The sequence below is a fragment of the Chrysochloris asiatica genome, unplaced genomic scaffold (assembly GCF_000296735.1).
Source record: "Chrysochloris asiatica unplaced genomic scaffold, ChrAsi1.0 scaffold00040, whole genome shotgun sequence".
In the NCBI taxonomy this organism is placed as follows: Eukaryota; Metazoa; Chordata; class Mammalia; order Afrosoricida; family Chrysochloridae; genus Chrysochloris; species Chrysochloris asiatica.
This window is the reverse complement of record NW_006408558.1, coordinates 5,923,864-5,932,043: the sequence shown is the minus strand read 5'-3', so window position 1 is coordinate 5,932,043 and position 8,180 is coordinate 5,923,864.

Below are 8,180 nucleotides of genomic sequence, written 5' to 3'. Positions count from 1 at the left end.
CAGACCCATCTAGAAAAGATGAAAACTACATAATGGGGATTCTACCTTCCCCCACATACTCTGAAACTAAACTCCCTGTTGAAAACTTGTAAGCCAGTCACTTTGTGCCTTGATAGCCCCCTCATTTTAGGTACCCAATGTCTAAGTTGCCCGTTCCTATCAACCTTGTATACAAAGGGGATAGGATTGATCCTTGATGTGAAGAGTCCTTCCTCTCAGTTGGTATTTTGAGCTACTACATCCATAAGTATAGGTAAAGTTCATCAAACTGTAGCAATTTATACTTGTTTCCTTTATCAAACATTGTTTTTTCACAATAAATGCTTTAACAATAAAATTAACAAACACCAGTTGTTGTTGAGTTGATGCCAACTTTTGGCAATACTATGTGTGTCACAGTAGGAATGGATTTTCAATGTCTCCACAAGGTTTTCAGTGGCTGATTTTTCACAAGTAACATCTCCAGATCTTTCTTTAATGGCATCTCGGAGTGGACACTAAGAGCGTTTTAGTTAGTAGCTGAGCACTTAACCATTTGAACCACCCAGTATTAAGAATGTTGCTCATCAGTTTCATAGAGTTGCCTGGTACTCATATCTGCTGGTTAGGATGAGACTCTCTGAGGCTACCATATGATAAATTATATTTGGTAGGTTCATGAACTTAAAGAATATTAGTGGTGAACTTGAACTCATTAGTAATACTCTATAAATTTTGGGCCTTTTCCAATGGTCTTTTCTTAACCACCATTCTTTTAGGCAGGACCATCTGCTGCTAAATCTCCAGCCTCCATATCAAAACTATACTATGAGAGAGAAGAAAGGTGAGTTATCATTGAGAGATGATCAGCTATCACAGTTTGGTGTCATACATTTGACCTTTCTTTCCTGTTTCTCTGTTTCACAAAGTAGTTGAGAGTCTTCCGCCAGTTTCGTTAGTAGGACACTGTCTTGGTTTCTTTGTGCTGACCTAACAGAAATACCAAGATGATTTTAAAGAACAGAAATTTATTTCCCCACAATTCAAGAGGCAAGAAGTTCAAATTCAGGGTGTGGTCCTAGGGACAGGTCATTGCTTGTCTATTTCTAGTAACCAAAAACCCTAACCAAACCCACTGCCATCAAGTTCACTCTGACTCATAGTGGCCCTTTAGGACAGAGTGGAACTACCCATGGTGGTTACGAATCAGGCTGCGAACCTTAAGGTCAGCAGTTCGAAACAACCAGCTGTTCTGCAGGAGAAAGATGAGGTTTTCAGCTTCCGTAAAGATTTACAGCCTCGGAAACCCTGGGTCACTATGGGTTGGAATCAACTTGACAGTACTTAACAATAACAACAACAAACCTTTCTGCCTTCGAACCACCAACTTTGCCAGCAATCTTTGTCTTTCCTGGGCTTATTATAGATAGCATCCACCTCGTGTATCTGTCGTCCTCATCTGTGTCTACTCTGCTCTTTTTACAACTTAGAAATGATCCTTTTAGACTCACCATATTTTGGTATGACCTCATTAGCATAACATAGAAACTCCTCGTTACAGATTCAGGGGTTGGGATTTCAACACATATTTTAAAGGGATACAATTCAAAATCCCTAACAGGCATCTTTCCTCCTGCCATAAAAGAGCACTCTTTTGTATCATGGTAGCCAAACCACCTGAGAGGCAGCCTAACCAATTGTTGTTCTTGTTAGGTGCCATCAAGTCACTACCCACTCATAGCAACCCTATGCACAACAGAATGAAACACTGCCCAATACTGGGCCAACCTCACAATCATTGCTATATTTGAGCCCATTGATGCTGTCACTGTGCCAACCCATTTCATTGGGGGTCTTCCTCTTTTTCTATGGCCCTCCACTTTAACACACATGATATTCTTCTCCAGTGACTGGTCCCTCCTGAAAATATGTCTGAAGTATGAAAGACAAAGTCTAGCTATCCTGGCTTCCATGAAGAACTCTGGCTGTATTTCTTCCAACACAAATCTATTTGTTCTTTTGGAAGCCCATGGTACTTTCAATATTCTTCTCCAACACCATAACTTAAATGCATCAATTCTTCTATGGTCTTTGTTATTCACGACCCAACTTTTGCTAACTAATGTTGTTGTTGTTAAGTGCCATCGAGTTGGTACCAACTCACAGCGACCTTATGCACAGCAGAACGAAACACTGATTCTAGGCCAACCTCACTACTGATCCTAGGCCAGCCTCACTACTGTTGCTACACTTGAGTCCATCGATGCTGCCACTTGGCCAATCCATCTAGTTGGGGGTCTTCCTCTTTTTCTCTGACCCTCCACCTTACCAAACATGATATCCTTCTCCAGAGATTGGTTCCTCCTGACAATATGTCCGAAGTATGAGAGACAAAGTTTGGCCATCTTGGCCTCCAAGGAGCACTCTGGCTGCACTTCTTCCAAAGCGGATCTATTGGTTCTTTTGGCAGCCCATGGCACTTTCAGTATTCTCCTCCAACATCATAATTCAAAAGCATCAATTCTTCTGCAGTCTTCCTTATTCACTGTCCAGCTTTTGCATGCATATGAGGTTACTGAAAATACCATGGCTTGGGTCAGGCGCACCTTAGTCCTCAAGCTGACATCTTTGTTCTTCAACACTTGAAAAAGGTCTTGTGCAACAGATTTGCCTAATGCCATACATCGTTTGATTTCTTGACTGCTGCTTCCATGAGTGTTGATAGTTGATCCAAGAAGAATGAAACCCTTGACAACTTCAATCTTTTCTCCTTTGATAAGAATGTTGTTTATTGGTCCAGTGGTGAGGATTTTTATTTTCTTGACATTGAGATGTAATCCATACTGAAGGATGTGCTCTTTGATCTTCATCAGTAAATGTTTTAAGTCCTCTTCTCTTTCAGCAAGCAAGGTTGTATCATCTGCATATTGCAGTTGTTAATGAGTCTCCCTCCAATTCTGATGCCACTTTTTCTTCATAGAACCCAGCTTCTCGGATTCTTTGCTCCGCATACAGGTTAAACAAATATGGTGAAAGAATACAACCTTGTCACACACCTTTCTTAATTTTAAACCATCCAGTGTTTCCATGTTCTGTTCAAACCACTGCCTCTTGTCCAGGTACAGATTCCTCATGAGCACAATTAAGTGTTCCAGAATACTCATACTTTGCAATGTTGTCCATAGCTTGTCATGATCCACAAAATCAAAGCCTTTGTGTAGTCAGTAAAGCACAGGTAAAAATCTTACTGATATTCTCTTTCAGCCAAGATCCATCGGACATCAGCAATGATATCCTTCATTCCAATAGGTGCCCTGAAACATGCAAATATGCTCTAAGGAACGATTACCCATCACCCCGCTCTGCCTTGTCTCCATTATGAACCTCCCCACAACTTCATCTACAAACTGAGGTTTTGCGGTGCTGAAAAACAAAGAGACTGAAGAACAAACTTCCCACTCATCTTTCAATCACTTTCACTCTATGACTGCCATTTTTTGTGATGTAATTTTCCCAGTGGTAAATCAAAACGATGTAAGAGTGGGCACACAGAATGATTTGATGACTAATACAGACAAGCAGGTCTTCAGAAAGCCTGTGTGAAATTGTTCTATTATGACATATTTCAGACAGACAGTAACGTAGGGAGAACAAAACAATAGACATTCATGTCTCCACCATCCAGATTTAACACATCTACCATTTCCCCAGGAGCTCTGGTAGCGTAGTGGTTACGAATCAGGCTGCCAACCTCAGGGTTAGCAGTTTGAAACTACCAGCTGTTCCACGAGAGAAAGATGAGGTTTTCTGCTCCCGTAAAGATTTACAGCCTCAGAAACCCTATACAGGGTCACTATGAGTCGGAACTGACTCCACGGCACATAACAACAACAACCATTTCTCCACATTTTCCAGATGTTTCTAAGGAAACAAGATATGACAGATATCAGTGAAGTAGAATCTTCTTGGTGATACAGTGATTTTTTTTTTTTTTTTACTTTAAATGTTAATAAATTTGCAGGTGGAAGTATGGTAGTAATAAATCGGAAAACAGAATTCAAAGATAAACTTGTTCTTTATCTTCTCACGCTGCTATGGCAAGTCCTAAGGCCAAGGTTCAAAGAATCTCAAACCCAGAACTAGAATTCATTGTGTGCTATTAGATAGTGAACGAAAAAGTACATCTAAATTTGCTTTTACACTTGAAACTCAATAGCCGCTCCTCAGAAATCCTATACAGGGTCGCCATGGGTTGGAACCAACTTGACAGCACTTAACAACAACAAAAATCACACCTGTCTCAAAGCTAAGTTATTAAACTTTAAAATGCCAAAGATGTCTTGAAGACTTGTGTCATGCCACAGATTGAGATATTTGATTTTGTATTTTATTTCTCCACAGAGTTGCCATGTAGGATGGTAGAAATACCTGAAAAAATAACTTAAGGGCTGCTAATGCTCAATTAAATCTCTTATGGTGTAACTCGGTTTTACTCATTTTCCTTCAGCAGCTGAAAATGTTTACTCCTATCCCAATGTATTCAAATTTACATAGCTCAGGTGAAGCACTCAACAAATCAAGTAACTACAGCTTTTAGTAACTAACTAAATTTTAGTTATGACTTAAAATTTTATATCCTATGTGGCTAGACTGCCTGAAAGTGTAGATGTTTTTAGAAAGATTATTTTCCAAAGACCCAATTGGAGAATGCAAACTTCTTTACCTTTTTGTGGTTGTTCTATGGCATAGAGTCGGTTCCGACTCAGTGACCCTGTGCAGGGTTTCAAAAGTGGCTGGTGACCTTTTCCTTAAGATCATTAAATTAAATGATTTTTTTGATAAAGCTTTCGGTCCATTCTCTAAGAAAACCCATCACCATAGCATGTAGTCTCTTTTGCCACCTAGAAGTAAAAAATTAAAATAACTATTAATCTTTCCAAGGAATTTCCTTCTCAGAACTCTTGAGCATCTGTCTCATGTGTCTGTATTCCCCTAAAATCGTCGATTCTGGCCCATAGCAACCCTGTACAGGGTTTCCTAGAAGTGGCTGGTGAGTTTGAACTGCTGTCTTTGCAGTTGCAATCCAGTGCATTAATCCTAGCACCATACACCATCTAAATTGTACATTTTTCTTGTTTTCCTCCTATACAGGAATTTCTATAACACGCTCTATTTCCTTTCATTTGTTATGCGTTCTAGATTATATTATAGTCATTTGTATATAAGTCATATATATTCTTTCAGACATTGAACATTTTAAGGAACTGGTCTATATCTTAGCTATCCTTTTTTTCTTTTGTGTTGTTGTGTGCCATTGAGTCTGTTCCGGCTAATAACAACTCTGTATAGGGTTTCCTAGAGTGGCTGGTGGGTTTGAACTGCTGACCTGTGATTAGCAGTCCAGTGCTTATCCTACAGCATCACACCAGGGCTCTTTTATCTTCTATGTTGTTGTTGTTAAGTACTATTGAGTCAGTTCTGACTCCTAGCAACTCTGTATAGGGTTTCTAAGAAGCTATTGATGGGTATGAACCTTCAATCTATTGGTTAACACTCCAGGGCTTATCCTACAGCGCCACCTAGCAAAATACTTTCTACAGAGAAAATAAAAGAAGCCAAGGAGGAGGAGAATGCAGAGGAGAGGGAGGGAGGCAGGGAAGGAGAAGGACAGAGAGAAAGAGAGAGAGAAAATCAATGTGGGAACAGATTCTCATCCATCTCCATTTGGTCTTGGCTGCATAATCAACTCGACCGCACACATACACAAGAGCTTTCAGAAGGCAATTCCTGAGAAAGATTATTAGTTGTTTTAATCTTTGACTTCTAGGTGGCAAAAGAGACTACATGCTATGGTGATTTCCTTCTTAGAGAATGGACCTAAAGCTTTATCAAAGAATTGTTTAATTTAATGATCTTAAGGAGCCTCTTTTGAAACCCTGCACGGGGTCAGCTTACAAGAAGATGCTGCCAGCAGTACAGTGTTGGACCAGGTGACTTTCTTTCTCAGCCATCTTTTTCCTGTTGTACCTCTACCACTAGCTAGGAAATCTTTGGTAAACGACTTATATTCTCTTAGACATTCTTGTTCTCTGAAGTAAAGATAATAACAACTATCTTGCAAAATTGTGTGAATATATTAAGTAATGCAGCATAAGAGAAAATGTTTTCATAATAAATAAATAGCAAATATCATGATTGTTCCCGGAGAGGACATTTTGCTCTTTAAAAAGATGGAAGATCCACTGAGACACCAGACCTGGCTAACTAGTTGAGCAACCTTAGACAAGTCACTCAGCCTCTCTGGACCTCCTTTTACTCATTGTTGTTGTGAAGTGCCTTGGGGTTAGTAGTTTAGTGCTTTTATCTTACCAAAAAAAAAGTTGTATGCCTACTTGTCCAGGTCTCTTCCAGCTCTATTATTTAGTTAATGTATCAGTTCATCATCATAGTATGTCTGGGTTGGGGAGCTCAGTGATTTCTCCTGTTCTTTTTAATAGCAACACAGTTGGAAAGTTATAACAGCTACAACTTCTAAGTTTGCTTTTCCCATTAAAAAATAAGACTCCAACTTAAAAAAAAAAGTCTATGAATCTTTCAGAAAAGAATATCTAATTACCTTTATTTATATATGTATGTATGTATATATGTATATAAGAAGCTATGGTAGTGTAGTGGTTACAAGTCAGTCTGCTAACCTCAAGGTCAGCAGTTCAAAACTACCAGCAGTTCTGCAGGAGAAAGATGAGGATTTCTGCTCCTGTAAAGATTTATAGCCTTAGAAATGCTATACAGGGTCACTATGAGTCGAAACCGACTCCACAGAACATAGCCACCACCACCATGTATGTATATGTAATGCCATCCACTGAGCTATCTATCATGTATTTGTGTTGAATGAAAGAATGCGTGAATAATGTTGTAGTGGGTGTTTGCCAAAAGTTCCAAGAGTAATAATTCATATTTCCCACTAGGTTTGATTCTTTATAGACAGCCAGCTAGCTCTTCCTTTCCTCCCAAAATTGGCTTTGAGTCACTGATATGATTCATCATTTAAAAAAAAACAAACAGGTTGAACCTGACATTTTCTTGGCAGGAAATGAGCTAAGGCACACGGCACAAATCAAAGGGAGATGTCCCCAACAAACAAACTAAAGACAGAGACTGAAACCTGCCTTTTTTTCCCCCCAGATCTCACACGTTTCTGCCTTTGTCAGGCTGCAGTCTTATTACCCTTCCATCACTTGCTTCAGGGGAAAATATTTTCGTTTTCCTTCTCTGACAACTTTCTGTGTTCCACAGGTTTCAACTTTCATGAGCCTTGTTGTAGTTCTTGATTTTCATGTTGTAGTTCCCAAAATGAAATGAGAAAATGTCAACAAGTAGCTTTATTCCCAACTCTCTACTCATGTTGTAGAAATAGTAAGATCAAATATTGCAAAGTGCAGAACAAGGAAATCTCCAAGGTCCAAAAGGCCAGTTTTGGGGTGTGGCTGTTCTCCCACTCCACATCTTCATGAGTCACCCAGCAGGGGCTAAGTAGAGGAAGGTGAATGGACATTCTGTGGGTGTGAAAAGGCACATACCAGGTTTGAAGGGAGTTAGGTCAGGTCTTGACCCACAAAGAACTTGTTGATGTCACTTGTCAGAAGGAGAGACTGATGGGAAGAGAGAAGATGACTATCAGAAAGAGGAGATGATTATCTAACCCAACCAGCCCTGCAGGTCACCTTTAAAAAGAGAAAGTAGCCAACGGAGGGAGACTCACCTTGACACCAGTGAGTTTGTCATGTTTGAAAGAAGAAGCCTATGAAGGCAAATGAGTGGTTTCAGTTCCTGTTTAGTTCCCCTCTCTGCAATCCACACTTCCAGTAAGATCTAGCAGGCTGTTTAGAAGCCAGTTTGTCCTCCCCTAGGCACTTTTCCCAGGGATAATGGCACAGCCCAGTGTTTTTCCAGAAGTCAATAAAGGAAGTCGGAAAGTAAATCAGACACTGGGAGAACTGAACTCTGTTAAATAAGGATGGGATGATTTCAGTTACCCATACCCACCCTACCTGGTGGGGAAATGGGCTGTGGCTCCCATGCTTTAGACCAGGGATGGGTACCCATTTTTCTGCCCACATTTATAGCATCATTCGCGGGCCATACAAAATTATCAACTTAAATATTAGCCTGCTGTTTTTGGTCAAACATTTAGTTAA